The 16,870-nt window shown below is 40.8% G+C and overlaps 1 protein-coding gene and 1 pseudogene across 1 annotated transcript in view; one reads left to right on the top strand and one right to left on the bottom strand.

Moving 5' to 3' along the window:
• Positions 1-16,870, top strand: part of LOC102845342 (involucrin-like) — a 382,191-nt gene that overhangs the window by 106,005 nt on the left and 259,316 nt on the right. The gene's annotated exons all lie outside the window — the stretch shown is intronic.
• LOC102844524 lies at positions 734-1,509 on the bottom strand (annotated as a pseudogene).

Raw genomic sequence — 16,870 nt, 5'->3', positions numbered from 1 at the left:
TGGAGTATTCTATAAATTTTAGATATGAATCCCTCATAAGATATGCCATTGCCAAATATTTTTTCCTTAATCTGTGGGTTTCCTTTTAATCCTATGAGAGAAGTTCTTTTGGTGTGCAAAGGGATTAGATTCTTAGAAAGTCCCCTTATCTCTTTTATTCTCTCCTGGTTGTAGGGTTTTTTTTTCTCCTTGAAATCTGTTCAAGCTGTAGATTAAGGCTTTTAGGGTTGTTCTTAGTTTTTCCTCTGATGAATTTTATAGTCTTTAGTTTTACTCCAAGGTCCTTGATCCACTCTGAGTTGTTTTTTTTCTTCAAAATCCCTAGCTGTTCGAGAGGTGCAAATCAAAACAACTCTAACATCTCACTCCAGCATCAACAGCAAAGGTTAACAGGGCAGCAAACAACAAACACTGGCATGCTTGTGGAGAGATTGGAACTCTTTTTTTTTTTCTGACGTAAAAATTCAGTTTATTTCTCTGGTTTTGACACAGTACACAAGAGAGCAAAAGTGTTTCACATCATAGAATTCACTCACAAGTCTTTGGAATGCTCATTTCTTTGTCTAAAAGGAGAGTTGCCAGGAAAGTCAGGCATTATGTAGGCCACTAAAATAAGGGGAGGGGCGAGGCAACGCTGACGCCATTCTCAGAGGGATGGGCACAGGGGCTGTTAATAGCAAGCTGATTTTCTAGAAGTGTTAGCTGGAAGCTGGAACCATCGTGGCCTCAGGCTTCAGTCGTCGCCACCGCACAGGTACAACAGCACTTTCTGGTAGTCGTCCTTGGTGTCTTGCTGGATGATGTTGTACAGGGACTTACCGTACTTTCTCTTCAATTCAGATCTGATTTTCAACATGCCCACTTCCCTGTGGGAGATCATGATCCTAATCAGGATCTTAAGGCAGTTCCCTTGCCCTGCTTTTCTGGATACACTGGACCAGGTTCAGAGAAGCATTTTTCTTTCCAAGTCTCCTTTGACTTCCCTCTTGATGCTGTCCAGCATGTCATAAGGACCATAACTCTTGTGCCTTTTAAACACTTTCTGCAGGTGGCACACACTGCCCTCTGTCATGATGCTGATTCAGCGGGGCACATCAGTTCCCTTCCTCTTCATGCCAGCATCATACAGCTCCTGGGCTTCTTGGTCAATCTGCTCATAGTCAATGACGGAACCATCCTCTGCTCTCCTGCCCATGGTGAGGCAACCATCAGCTTGTGGAAGTCCCCAGATCTGTCCGAAACAATGTCCTTCTTCAGGTCGGTCTTGTATATCTCCTTGTAGACCCTGTTGATTTCCTGCGGCTCCTAGTTGGTCCTGGAGCAGATGATCTCAATGAGGGAGTCCTCATCCATCCCCAACCCCTTCATGGAAACTCTCAGCTTGGAGGTGTCATGCTGAGCAGGTGTTTTCAATAGGCCCCAAATCACTGTCTCCAGGTGGCCACATAAGGCTGACATCAGTGCTGGTACAAGTTCCTTTTTGGTCCTTCTCTGGTAGGCGAAGGCAATATTCTGGTTCCTCCCATTATACATATGGAACAGAAAGTCACCAAGTATGAGTCTGGGAAAGGCAGTGCATGGGACAGAGCAGAAACTGATCAGAGAGATAATAGGCAAGTGTGGGTTTTCTTGAGCAAATTACTAGTTTTTCATTTTTCATAATTTTTATTCTCATACAAGGAGTTGTAATCAGTTGAAATAATATGAATACATGCCTTTCGGGTTTTCAGGAAGAAAACTAAAAAAGCATTATTAAATGCAGAGTGTTATTATGTGAAGTGGATTAGCACAGTGGCTACAACAATGGCCCAGACCTGTATTGTTCTGTGGTAAATGTGGTCGCTGTGAATGAGACCTGGCTTAGTATCACCTAATAACACATCATTATCCTGCACTGGGACACTTATAATTTACAAGCACATTTAGAATTTAATTTCTAAATGCTTTTTCTCTTTGCTGATGACTGTCTAACAAAGTATGTCAGATCTTTATTTGAGAGGCAAGAAAAATAGGCCAATAAAGAAGGTGTTCCTGGCTGGTCTCTGAGGTCTGAAGTTTGTGTATGTGTCTTCAGGGCCACCTTGGTCCAGTGAGCATTGAATCAGAGGGCCACAGACAGATTCTAAGTGATTCTCACGTCAGCTGACGCTTTGCCTTTTTGTAACTTCCTAAGTGCCATATGATCAAAGAAACACTGACCCAGAAGCCAACCTGAACTCTGGTTCTGCACAAACAAGGGTCATTTCAAGTATGTCAATTCATCTTTTGGAGGCTCTGCTTCCTCATTCGTAGAATTGAGAATAAAACATTTGCTATTCTTACGTCTCAACATTGTAGAAGATTAATTTCCACAAAACTGTTTTTGGGAAGTGGGGAGGCATAAGCAAATCTAAAATCAGCATTATTAATAATGTATTTAATTTACCACAATGATCAAAACCAACCCCACCACAAAAACCCTTTATTGTTTTCCTGTGTGTTACGCAGTTCTAAATGGAGATGTAGGTGGGTGAAAAATCAGTTAGGCCCATGCTTACCAGTGACACTTATCTTTGTGGAAAGGGTTTTGGCGCAAGGATGGTTGATACTTTCTTCCTAAGAATCAGCAAAACATGCTGATATTACATCTTTTTTGTTGTTGGAGATTCAAGCATGTATCTTCTCCTGAATCAAAGTAAAGACCTCCCAGTAACTATAAACAAATACATGACCTTTCACATGACTTTTCAGTTGAAAAGTCTCCTCCAAATCCTTAATGCTTCCATGAGATTTCTCTGCACTCTCAACAGAATCTCTGTCACTATGCAGAGATGGTAAAGCAGTGCATTCCATTGGCTGAGCTGTCTGATTCTGAGCTTGCCCAGAGAGGTATGTGCTCCTTTTCCATGTTACGGTTTTAAATTTAGAAAGCACTTTGGAGAAAACTGTGTCCTATCTTATCCAAAGACATTACAATATTAGTAACAGTAATTTATTGGGCCAAACCAGTTTAAATTTCTTATTTCAAAGTTTTCAGAACCCTTGCACAATAACAAATTCATCTTCATTTTAAAAATGAGAAAACTGAGAAGATATTAAGTGATTTGCTTTCAGAAGCACCAGAAGTTAAATTCATGACCATCCACCATCAGAACCAGTGCTCCGTCCATGCAGCCGTCTGGCACCACAGGGAGTCGCCTCAGTATTGTAGCCCTTCCTAGATCTCCTTGGTTTTCAGCCAGATTGAGACCTAGCTTCTAACAACTAGCATGTGAGAGAGGTGACAATATGCTATTTCACGCAGTAGAAAGACATACGACTTCTTCCTTGATCTCTCCCTCTTGGATTACTTGCTCTAGACACAGTCATCTGCAATGTCCTGAGGACACATAGAAGTTTTACACAGAAGTCCAAGAGCCGTGGTGTCACAAGTGGTAAGTACTTGGCTCATAACTGAAAAGCTAACGGTCTAAACCCACTTAGCCTAACAGAAAACAAGGCCATTTGCCCTGTAAACATCAAAGCTGAGAAAACCCTGAGGAGCAATTCTACTCTGTCACAAGGAGTCATCAATGAGTTAAAAAAATCAACTCAGCAGCACCTAACAATATACAAAGACCAACTAGGCCTCCCACCAACAGTCAAGGAGGAACTGCCAGGTGAGGCTGCCCTCAGAGAAGTGCTTTCTGCAGCCCTAGTCAAGCCTCCAGGTGACTGCAGTCCACTTAACATGTTGACCACAAATTGACAACAGATCCAGAGACAACATCATCAACAAGATAACCTGCCCCTCAATTCTGGAGCCACAAAAGCTGTTTGGAATAATGTTTGTTGTTTTGAACCACTAAGTTTTGGAAAAGGAGCTGTCATGGGACTTGTACCACCAACCCTGAGGCTGTGCCTCTCTGCTGGTTTGAATCCACCAGCTGCTCCATGGAAGAAAGATGAGCAAGCTCCTCTCCAGTGATTTATGGCTCCAAAAACTGCTAGGAGGTTAGCTACAATTTGGCTTGAGTGGAAGTGATTTTGGGGGACAACTTTTATATAACTAATAAAACCTTCTTACACTAATCTAGTTGTTCCATACTTTTCTATTCTTTTCTTCTTTAAATTTATTTTTATTATCATTATTTGTGTGTGTACCATCAAATTGGATCTGACTGGTACAGGGGGAGATTGTCCCTCTTTCTTCAGCAGAGCATCTGGTGGATTTGAACCACGTGCCTCTGGGATTGCAGTGCAGCTTCTTGCTACTAGGCCACCAGAGCTCGCCATACTTTTCTATTCTTTTTGCCCATTCTCTTATTTCCTGGAAAATTTCCTTGATTTTATCATCCAGTTTCTTCTAAGTTCAACAGTTGTACTTTTCATTTCCAAGATTCTCAATCTTGAAGTTTGCCTTTTCCATCGTTTTTTACTTTTGGTCTCTCATCTGTATTTCAAGTATACATTATCTCCTTTTCTCCCTGAAGCTTTTAATGGTTTGTTTATATTTCCCCCATTCTTTGCACTGCTTCCAATTCCTCTGAGTCCTATTTTCCCTTTCACATTTGAACTTCTCCACAGATGTCAGCTGACCCGTTGCTTGTCTGTTCATTTGAAGAAGAGACACTAGGAAGGGGTTTGGAAGTTTTCTCATGAGGCTTAGAGTTTGCCAGTTAGTGGTTTTACTGTAAGGCAATGAGTAGACCACAAGCTTCTTGTAGATGCCTGATGAACATCTGTTCTCTGGTTAGACCTTTGAAGAAGGCTCCTCCAACCTCCTGCCTGTCATTAAAGCTCATTATATGGTAAAAATCTCACTATAAGGTCAATATGGTTCTTATGCCATTGAGTTGCTATGGCTCATAGTTGTTGCTGTTGTTGTTGTGTGCTGGAAAGTCAGAATTGATCCATAGCTGATCCTTCAGCAGGTTTTTGGAGGCATTGGAGAGATTGCCCATCCTTCTTCTGTGGAGCAACTGGTGAATTTGAAGTGCATGTCTTATAGGTTGCAGAGACTGTATGAACAACGGATCAAAACCTTTCCCTATCCTGGGCCATCCCCATTATCTGAGCCATGCCCCAGCCCATTGTTGGAGTCTCTGTGCCAATCCGTTTCATTAAGGGTCTTCCTCTCTTTTGCCAGTCCTTTGCTTTTCTCAACATGCTATCTGTTCCAAGGACTGACACCTCTTGGCAACACGCCCAAAGTATGTGAGATGAAGTCTCACCAACCTTGCCTTACCATAAATTTATGTGGCAAAAATAATGTGCTTGAGAATTCAACACAGCACAATGCAGATGAGCAAAGAAAACCTAGTTCACTTTCTCTCATAGTTCAAATTCTACCTTTCTGGCTTCTAATACTGCTATGGGCAGAAAGTTACAATTGCCTCAGGGTTTTTTTACCCAGGTTATATAGTCATCAGGTCAGCTTCTTCAGCTAAATGTTCAGTGTTCCAGATCTTCTGTCCCTCCCCCGGTGTCTTCCAGCATTGACACTGGGTTTCTAGAAGGGTAAGTAGTTGCAGGCCAAGGGCATTGTGTTGCCATCTGGGCCTCATTCCCCTCTATTGAGGAGTGGCAGGTTTGGCTTTGTCCTGGGTCTACTGTCTACTGAGGAAAGAAAGTCTCACATGGCTTTTGAGTCATTATATGGTTTCTGCTATGTAATTTTATGATTCTGGCCAATTGTATCTGGCTTTAAAGTCTCAGCGAACTGCTACTTCCTTGTTTTGATCCAAAGTATCAGTCAAACACTTCTTTATGGCCACACTGGGACATTTAGAAACTTCTAAATCCCTGAGTCACAGACTATGGTGAAAGAGAAGAAGACCCTCATCTGGGTGGATTGACACAGTGACTATAGCAATGGTCTCAGGTGTGTCAGATAGTATGAGGATGGCAGTGGATAGGAAAGTATTCTGATCTGTTGTTTATAGGATTGCGATGAGTCACATTTGACTCAGTGGCAGCTAACAATCACATCATATTCCCAAACAGTTATTTAGATAGAGCAAGGAGATAGCACGTATTTTGAAATCAGGAAAGGTGTGTGTCGGGTTCACATCCCTTCAGTATACTTTATACTTAGTCAATCTATATGCTGAGCAAAAATATCTGATAAACTGGACTACATACGAAGAACATGATGTCAGGATTGTAAGAAAATTTGTTAACAACTTATGATATTGTAGATGACACAATCTTGCTTGCCGAAAGCCAAAAGGACTTGAAGGAGTTATACATGAAGATTGGAAATTCCAACCTTCACTATGGATTACAACACTCTTTAAAAAAAAAAACCCAAAAATCTTTACAACTGAATTAATAAACAACATAACGATAAGATGAAAAGATAAAAGTTGTTAAGGATCTCATTTTGGCGTTCTGGTGGCCTAGTGGCAAGAAGCTGTACTGCAACCCCAAAGGTACACGGTTTGAATCCACCAGATGTTCTGCCGGAGGAGGGACAATTTCCTCCTGTACCAGTCAGATCTGATTTGATGGTACATGCACAAAAAATAATAAAATAATAAAAAATTTTAAAAAAATAACAAAAAAGGATCTCATTTTACTAGATCCATGATCCACTATCATGGAAGCAGCAGTTATGAAGGCAAATGATATTTTACACTGAGAAAATCTGCAAAAGATCTCTTTAAAGTGCTAAAAAAGCAAAGGTGCTACTTTGAAGAATAAGATGTGCCTGACCCAAACCGTGACATTTAAACAGCCTCAAATGCACGGAGAAGCTAGACAATGAGCAAAGGACACCAAAACAGAGTAGACGCATTTGAACTACAGTGTTGACAAAAGGTATGGAATGTATTGACTGCCAGATGAGCAAACAAATATGCCTTGGAGGAAGCACAGCTGGAGTACTTCTTGAAAACAAGGACGGAGAGTCTGTGTCTCACATACTTTGGACATGTCATTATGAGGGACAAGTCCCTAGAAAAGGACATCATTCTTGGTAAGTAGAGAGTCTGAGAAAAAACCCAGGAAGACCCCCAACAAGATGGATCAACACAGTAGTTACAACAAGCAGCTCAAACACATGGACTGGGAGGATGGTACAGGGCTGGCTAGTGTTTGACTCTGTAGCACATGGTTTGGTTCTGTTGAGTCACTCTGAGTCAAAACTGACTAGATGACACCTAACAACATAAACAACAGCCTATAAATGACTGTTGGATTCACAGTGTAAAATAAAGATCTTCCTGGATGTATCCGAAAGACATTTTAATGAAAAAGCTTCTGATTGGAAGCTCTGGCCATTCTGTTCAGTAAGCCTTTCTCTAGCAACGATTTTGTGAATTATTAAGCCTTAGTACTACTCCACCAATAGCCTTCGTTTCTAGCCAGTCATCTCTACTTCTGTGACTTCCTTAAGTATCAACACGCCAGTGCTCTTTTCCTAAGTCATGCTGATGGTGTTTTAGGGTTAAAAAGCCTGTTCCCAAGTAGGCAATCTTGGGGAATTTTTTACTTGTTAGCATGAAGCTGTGAATTTCAGCCTCAGTTGACTACAGGGAAACCTGAAGGCATGTCTTGAAACAAATCATGCAATACTCCGTGAATGTGGGCCTGGACATGAACATTTTTAAACCCCCCCCTAGCTTATTCTAATACACAACCAGCCTTGAGTTCATTGCTCAATGAAAAGAAAAGATAAAATACAGTTCCTAATTTGCTTTGGAGTTCCTGCCTGGTACAGCAGGTATGCTATAGTGGATAATTCAATATGGCTTTTCTAGCCATCAGTTTTGACTTTGTCACATGACTGAGTAAGACTACACAAGTGTGGGGTGTTTGTGGCTCCAGCAAGGGGATTGAATAATTTGTGAACAATATAAATAGGATAAATAGTACCTTTGAATGGGAACATGCAATAAGGTGTGCAATCCCCAGGAGGGGATTGGACACTTTTACCATCCTTCTAGGCTTGAAATGAGCAGATTCAGGGACAGAATTCAGGAAACTCACTACCATCAAGAAGAAGATGCAGAAAGTGAGGCATGTCCTTCAAACTAGAGATTCCTAGGAAAGACAGAGTGAGACTGAGACTGAGATCAAGACAGAGACTGAGAGACAGAGACAGTGGTGGTGGCAGCAGATGTGGTGGAGACCCAGAGGCCAGCATGAAGCTGAGTTGAATTGGATCTGCTGCTCTACAGAGCCAGAGCTGAGGGCCTGGGCCTAGGCCAGGGGTTGGGGAGCACTGAGGACAGGACTGATAATTGGCAGAGTGAAGAGCTTTGTAACAGTCATGTAAGTGTGTGGTGGGGCCCAGAACTGTAAAGCAGAGGGTTAGAGTGAGGCCTGCCTGTGAGCACACCTGAGCAGAAGCTTTCCTATTTGAGAAATTATATCCTGAGTGTTTCCAACCTCAATCATAACCTGCTACTTCCCCTAGTAGAGAGCTCTGGTGACTTAGTGGTAAAGAGCTCCAGCCTAAGGCACATGGACCGAATCCATTCACTGCTCTGTAGAAGATGGACAATCTCCTCCTGTGGAATCTGCTGTTTCTGAAATCCTGCTAGAGGGTCAGCTATGAGTCATTTCCAACTTGACAGTACACAACAACAATAGTACTTCCCTAAAAGGAAATTCTAGTGGCCTAGTGAGTAAGAAAGCATCAGAAGAAGACGGAAGGATTACACAGAATCACTGTACCAAGAAGAACTGGTTGACACTGAAAACTTTCAGGAAATACCCTATGAACAGGAACCAGTGGCAATGAAGGAGGAAGTAGAAGCTGCACTGAAGGCACTGGCAAAAAAAAATAAAGCCCCAGGAATCAAAGGGATACCTACTGACTTGTTTAATGAATGCAGCCTTGGATGCACTCACCAGTCTATGCCAGGAAATTTAGAGGACAGCTGCCTGGCCAACTGATTGGAAGAGGTCCATATTTGTTCCCATTCCCAAGAAAGGTGATCCAACAGAATGTGAAAACTTTCAAATAATATAATTAATATCATATGCAAACAAAATACTGCTGAAGATGATTTAAAAATGGTGAGAACAGTACATAGATAGGGAACTGCCAGAAGTTCAAGCAGGATTTAGAAGAGGCCGTGGCACCAGACATATCATTGCTGGTGTCAGATGGATCCTGGCTGAAAGAAGTAAATACAAGAGGAATGTCTACTTGTGCTTTATTGACTATGCAAAAGTGTTTGACTGTGTGGATCATAAAAAGTTGTGGCTGACATTGAGAAGAATGGGAGTCCCAGACCAAGAGGCTGTGGTACAAACAGAACAGAACTACATGGTTTAAAATTTAGACGGGAATGTGTGGGGGTTGTATTCTATCTCCATACCTAATCAATCTGAAGGTTGAACAAATTATTCAAGAACTCTATGAAGAGGAATGTGGCATCAGGATTGAAGAGAGACTCATAAGTACCTACATGTGTTAGGAAGATAACCCTACCTTCATTGCTGAAAGTGAGGAGGACTTGAAGTACTTGTTGCAGAAGATCAAGGAATGCAACCTTCAGTATATATTGCATCTCAATGTCAGGAAAACAAAGATTCTTACCACTGGACCATTAGACAATACCATGGTGGATGGAGAAGAAATTGAAACTGTCAACAGCTTCATATTTCTTGGATTCACAATTAACACCTTTGGTACAAACAGTCAGGAAGTCAGGAGATGTATTATACTCAGAATGTCTGCAATTAGGGATCTCTCCAAATTATTAAGTCAGTTTGAGGTCTAAGGTGAGTCTGATTCAGGTTATGGTTTTTCTGATGATTTGCTATGCACCTGAGAGCTGGAAAACAAATAGGGATGACAGAAGTAGAATTGATGCCTTTGAGTTGTGATGTTGGATAAGAGCATTGAACATTCCATGGACTGCCAAATATATAAATAAAAATGTCTTGGAGAGGGTGCAGCCAGAGTGCTCTTTGTAGGCAAGGATGATGAGGCTTTGCCTCACATACTTTGGGTAGGTTGCTAAGAGGAGGGGCTATTCCTTGGAGAGATACATGATGCTGGGAAGGATGAAGGGTTGGTGAAAGAGAGGAAAACCCTCAACCAGATAGATTGACATGATGATTGTTGCAAAGGGCTCTAATGTGTCAGGAAATGTGAGGATGGCACAGGATAGGATGGGGTTCAGACCTGTTGTTCATAGGGTCGCTATGAGTCATACTCATCTTGGTACCTAAAAACAACAGTGGGTAAGAAGCTGCACTGCCAACCCAAAGACAAGCAGTTAGAACCTATTAGCTGTTCCTTGAGAGAAAGATGGGCAATTTTCTCCTGTACTATTCATTGCCTCTAAAGACCTGTCGGAGGGTCAGTAATGAAATGGTTCCAACTCAATAGCACCTAACAACACAGCAACAACAACATAGTTTCTTAAAAGAGACTCTGGTGGCCTAGAACATGGGGAGTTGCTTAGCTAAGCCAAAGGTTATGCTTCTTGGACGTTTCAAAGCTATCCAAGACTCTAAGGGAGAAAGACAGACAATCTCTTTCCTGAGATTTACAGCCCTGGTATCCTGCTGGTGGATTTGTTAGGCTCTCATTCAGTCCTGACTCAACTGCAGGGATTTTTTTTATAGTCTATTAAATGTGCACTAACATTATAAACAAGTTTGAAATAGTGTGAATATTACCAAACTGTGACACAGCTGTGAAGTGAGCACAAGCTGTTGGAAAAATGACACCAATAGACTTACTTGATGTAGGGCTACTGCAAACCTTCAAAGCTGCAAAACCTGCAGTGTCTGCAAAACACAATAAAATGGGGTCTGTCTAGTCTTGCTTTGTTTGTTTCTACCACCACTTTGCTGTGTCCTCCACAAGCTGAAATGGATGGTGGTGGGGTTGCTGTGTTCCATCGAGTCAGATCTGACTGATAGCTGATTCTCCAGCAGATTTCCAGAGCCTGAAAATTGCACAGGAGGAGATTGCTCATCTTTTCCCTGCAGAGCAGGGGGTGGATTCAAAGCGCGTTCCTTTGGGTTGACAGTGCAGCTCCTTACCTCTAAGCCACCAGATTAGTGAATTTTTAAAATTATATTTTAAAAGTTCTAAAATATGTGTGTATTTTAATATTATAATAAAAGGGGTTAGGAAGTTGTGTATATGGAAGGAAGGATGCAGCATGAATGAGAAAATAAGTGCACTGGCCCTTTTGCTTAAGGCAGTAGTATGTATGACTTCTTAATCTATCCCAGCTGCCACAGCTCTCAGAGGAAAATGGAGCATTTGTCCTGTGAGACCAGTACTTCCTGAGTTGTGATAGCAGCCCACAGAGCTCCCATCTGTGGGCGACAGCCTTTTCCTCTTTAGTAATGGATTCCCCTTTCTGCATTCTCTGAAGCGTGCTGGGCCATGTTATTCTCTTTGTCCTGCTGATTCAGTTCCACACAGATACCCCTGGGAAGTGGAAGCACAAAAACTCTCCCAAATTGACCTGCAGTACTGTGGACGCTCCATGTCATTGAAGAAAACTTCCTGATGGGACCTATAGAGAAGTGGGTAAATTGTAACTGTACCAGTTTATGAACTCATCTGTGGTAGTATCAGAGCCAAGTCATTTAAAAACTGCCTCTCTTGTTATTGGTACTGTTCTTAGTTACTGTCATATAGACCCTGACTCAAGACAGCTTCCCACGTAACAAACAAAATACTTCTCAGTCCTGCACCATTTCTACTATCGTTTGTAGATGGGACTACTGTGACCCAATGGATTTTCAGGGCTAGATGTTGGAACTAGCACCAGGTCATTCTTTCTAGGTCTCTCTTTCTCTGGAAGGTCCTCTGAAACCTCCTCAGTTTCATAGCATCACCTAAGCCTCCACTGACAGATGGCTTTTTTCAACTTCGTACTGCATGACAAACATAATTTGGAATAACTCGACCCCCAGAGGCTCCATATTCTGGGTCAAATGTGCCCTCTGCTTTCCCCTGGGTAGATTCACTTTTCTAAAAATAGATGGCAACTTTTTTACATTTGTAAACAGTTGGAAATCATTTATTAGTGGATTCTTCTTATGATTTTAGCACTTTATTACATATTGTAAGCTGTGTTTGGATGACTCATTGCTATTTCTTTTTCATCACAATTAGCCTCTTAGAGTGACTGACTACACAGGTGAGAGAAAATAAAGTGATTGAATCGCTTTTCCTATGTCTGAAAACACCAAATCCTGATTCAAGAAGGCAGAGCATATCCAATCATTTAACATTTTCTGACGGGGGTACTGTTGGCTCCACGGAGGGTTGACTCTGAGTGAAGCTTTCGTTGTTGGTTGCCACGCTCCTTGGGTCTCACAGAGCACAACATTGCCTGGCTCTGCAGCCCCATCACAGTCACTGTTTGATTCGAGCCCATGGCTGCAGCTGTTGTGTCAGTTCATGTCACTGAGGGGTTCCCTTGTTTTTGTTGACCCTCTAATGAAAGTGTGCCCTTTTCTAATAATTAGTTTTTCCTATGTGTCCAAAGTTTGCAAGTAGAATTCTCACTATTCTTATTTCTAAGAAGTGTTCTTATAATTCTTTGTTTCTTTTTAAAATTGCCATTTGAGTGAAAGTTTACAAAGCATATTGGCTTTTCATTAAATAGTTCATACATGTTTTGCTTTATAACATTAATTACAATATTCATAATATCTAGGTGAGGCTATTCCTTGGAAAGGGACAACACGTTTGGAAAGATGGAGGGTCACTGAAGGAGAGAAAAATCACCAATGGGATGGACTGACACTGACTTCAGTGGTGGGCTGTAGAGTCTCAGAAATGATGAATATGGCCCATGGTAGGGCAGGTTGCAAGTTGGCTGTTCAAATGATTGGTTGCAATGAGTCATACTTGATCTGACGACACCTAACAACAACAACAACAATAATATATTTGTGCTTTCCCTATTTTCTCTCCATGATTCCCGTTTCCATCAATCCTACTATGCTACTTTTACTACCATCCAGACTTTCTCCTTAGACAAATGCTCCACTTCATACCCTATATGATTGATTGTGGACTGCCAGAAGAACAATTTCTAAAAAGAAATACAATCTACTCAATATTTTTCACCATTGATACAGTTCAAATGCACCAGTTTTTCTTCTGTCTTCTAGTTTTTACTGTGTGCAAACTTGGAATCATGATTCCTGCATCTCCCAAATGCCAGAACATGCAGCATGCAATGGGTTCATCTTCCACCAGCTGTGAAGAGAATCTAGTTTTCTGTCCAAGTATTTTCATATTTCCTCTTTCTTTGCTATTCTGTCCTTTAAAAAGAAATATTGTTTTAAAATCACCTTGCCTGCTTTTCTACTCATACACTTTAATTGTTATTGAATCTGGAAAAAAGAAAATACAGAAATTGGAGTCTTACGGTACTCAGATGACCTTAAGAAAAATCAAGGCAGCATTTCTGCCAAAGGACTTTAATAGCAAACCTGACAGAATGCCCTTATGTAGGTGTGAAAACTGGAAGCCTTTTCTCACTGATGGCTAAAGCAGTTACTGTATAGTTTACATTTCAGCACAACTCAAGAACAATTAGAAAACGTACCAAAGTATTGTTTGTTAAAAGATGAAGTTCTATTGTGTCTTTTATTCAAACACAGAAAGACTCCAGGCTTAACTCTGCCTCAGGAGAGTGGCTCTTCCAGCTGCAATGTGCAGAATACATTTTACAAAAGACAACAGGTTCAGTTATTGAATCAAAGGCCTTATGAAGAAGAACAGCAGCGTTACAACAGACGGTTAATTTAATTACCTCTGATGCAAGGGAAACGTGAAGCTTTAAGAGCAGAATGTTTGATAATCACACATGCATTATAAGCTGTGTATAGCCTGAATGCTCCTCAGAAACAAAGATGGCGAGACTTTGGCACTCTCACTGTGGACATGGAAAGGACATCATGTTTGGCCAAACAGAGGGTCAGTGTCAGCAAGGAAAACTCTGAGACGAATTGATACAACAGTCTTAATAATGGGTTCAAACATCAAACGTCATGAGGATGATGCAAGGTCAAGGCAACCTTTCTTCTGTTACACATAAGGTCTCCCTGAGTCAAAACTGACTTGATAACATCTAACAGCAAAAGTGCGATGTACACATGGATACACTCTTTCTTATTGTTTCTTAAAAGTACTACATTAAATGCACTTTCTTGTGGGACAGATTCATTTTCCTAATTCCTGCATTTACTTACCAATATATTCCCCACATTTCATTTGAAAAGAAGAAATCTAAGGATGGTTCTTTTGGTGGTATTTATTTCTGACAGCCTTGCAGTGGTCAGCAGCAGGGATCTCAAACCTCTAAAAAAATGTATTACACACTGCCAAAGTAGGGCATCCATCTGTCATTCTGTCCCACGTGCATGCAGCTGGTTTGCATGTTGTTACTTGGTGCTGGAAGCTACACTATCAGTATTTCAAACACCAGGAGGCTGATTGTGGTGAAAATGTTTTAGTAGAGCTTTAAGATGAAGGCAAATGAGAAAGAAAGGCTACTTCCTAAATTAGCCAATGAAATCCTTTGGATCCAACAGAATATTGTCCAATTTAGTGCTATAATATAAGCCCTATAGTTTCAAAGGAATGCAACATACAGTATCTTTAATGATAATGCTAGTTACACATACCAGCTGTGGTGAAGTTGGGCAGGACTGGGCAACCATTAGCCACTTATGCAAAAGGTTGCCATAAGTTTGAGTCGATATGACATCAACTAATAATAACAAAGAAAAGATAGCAATTTAACGATATTTTGTTAGCCAGAAGCAAGTTTGTGTCTGTTTACCTACTCCTTGTACCTCTTCACCCTCTTAGGTTTATTTATTTTTTAATTATTAAATTTTTATTAGTTTTAATGAACATTCACAGGGATTTGGGGTTTTCATTCCTTCATTGTTGCACTATTTTCTCTACCCTCCTCCCCAGTTCGTTCTTCTTTTTACCCCCCTTGAAAGTCTGTTTTAATTGTCCAATTGCCACAGTGCTTGTCAAAGCCTGTTCTGATTACTCTCCTTTGTCAGTGTGTCCTTTGTCATTCCCTATCACTCCTCCCTAAGAGAGACTTCACCCTGATTCATAAGGAACCTTATAGGTTTCTTGTGGCAACTACCTCTTAAGACCACTCAAGGAACATTTTGCAGTGTATTAGGGAGTTCTGGGGGCTGAGTTGTAAGAAGTTGTGCTGCAATCCCAAAGGCATATGGTTCTAATCCACCAGCTGCTCAGTGGGAGAAAGTCTCCTCCCACATCATTTATTACCTTCGAAAATCTAGTAAAGGGTAAGCTCTGGGACAGTTATGACGCATTAGTACACAAAAAGAACAACAGTGACTCATGAGGCTCTCTGGTGGTGTTGTTCTTAGATATTTGACTGCTAACTGAAAGGTCAGAAGTTCCAGCCCACCAGTCACTCCTCTGGAGAAAGATGTGTCAACCAGCTACCTTTAAGATTTATGAGCCCTCTGGGGCAGTTGTACTCCATCCTGTGGGATAACTATGAGTCAGAATCAACTCAAAGGCAATATTGTGTTGTGTTGTGTTGTGTTGTTACAAGCCATCGAGTCAACTATCATTCACAGTGACCCTATGAACAATGTATCTGGGGCTTCCTCTATCCTATACAGTTCTCATGATCTCTCAATGTGCAAACCCATGGTTACAGTCATTGCGTCACTCTGTCTTGTTGAGGGTCTTCTTTTCTTTTTCTAATCCTCTGCCTCTCCCAGCATGATGTCACCTTTCAAGGATTGGCCCCTCTTGATAATATGCCCAAAGCATATGAAGTGTAGTTTCAGCTTCCTTGCCTCTGAGGAGAACGCTGGTTCTATTTCTTTCAAGACAGACTTATTTGCCTTATGGAAGTCCGTGGGACAGTCTGTACTCTTCTACAACACCACAGTTCAAAGGCTTTGATTCTTCTTGTTATTTTATTCACTGTTTAACTTTCAGATGTCTAGGAAGGAATTGAAAATGCCATGGCTTGGGAGCACTTTAGTTTTTAAACTGACATCTTTGCTCTTTAGAACTTATTTTTTTTAAAATATTTTTCCTACTAGTTTATTTAGAAAATTTGAATATAAATTAAAAAAAACTTTCCATTTATATCACACCCCCCCCATCAAATTTTACAACCCCATGCACATCCAAATCCCTCTGCTTTCAGCCTCTTTCACCCTCTTGGACCCTTATACTCACTCTACAATAATGGTTTTATTCAATATTTATCCTTGTGGGACTACGCTATTTCACTCAGCATAATGATCTCCAGTCCCTCCCAAGTTAGGTAATAACTTACAAAGTTAGTGCTCCTGCATAGTATTCCATTGTGTGATTGTATCATAATTTCTCAATCTATTTGATTGTGGTTGGACATTTGGGCTGTTGCCATGTTCTTGCCATGGTGAATAATGTTGCTATGAATATTGATGTACAAATCTCAGTTTGTGCCTCAGTTCTCATTTTCTTGGTGTATATTCCAAGTAGTGGAATAGCTGGGTCATATGGGGTTTCTATTTTCAGCTTTTTGAGGAAGTGCCAAACTGCCTTCCAGAGTGGTTGTACCATTTTACAATCCCACCAATAATGTATAAGAGTTTTTTTCTTGCCACATCCTCTCCAACATTTACTACTTGCTATCCTGTTAAACTTTGCTACTGTTACTGGAATGAGATGGTACCTCATTGTGGTTTTGATTTGCATCTCTCTTATTGCCAATGATTTAAAGCGTTTCTTCATGTATCCATTTGCCATTTGAATATCTTTGTGAAAATTCTTTAGAATTTTTGAGAGGCCATGACAGAAGATTTTTCTTTTCTTGTTTTTTGTTTTAAATATTTATTTTATATTGACTTACACACAAAAATTCATATACACTGTGTTTCACACTTTCCTTCATTTATATTGTTTTTT

The sequence above is a fragment of the Elephantulus edwardii genome, unplaced genomic scaffold (assembly GCF_000299155.1).
Source record: "Elephantulus edwardii isolate Elephantulus edwardi_28Jun2011 unplaced genomic scaffold, EleEdw1.0 scaffold00139, whole genome shotgun sequence".
In the NCBI taxonomy this organism is placed as follows: Eukaryota; Metazoa; Chordata; class Mammalia; order Macroscelidea; family Macroscelididae; genus Elephantulus; species Elephantulus edwardii.
The sequence above is the reverse complement of the archived record's forward strand: the minus strand, read 5'-3'. Positions and strand labels throughout refer to the sequence as shown.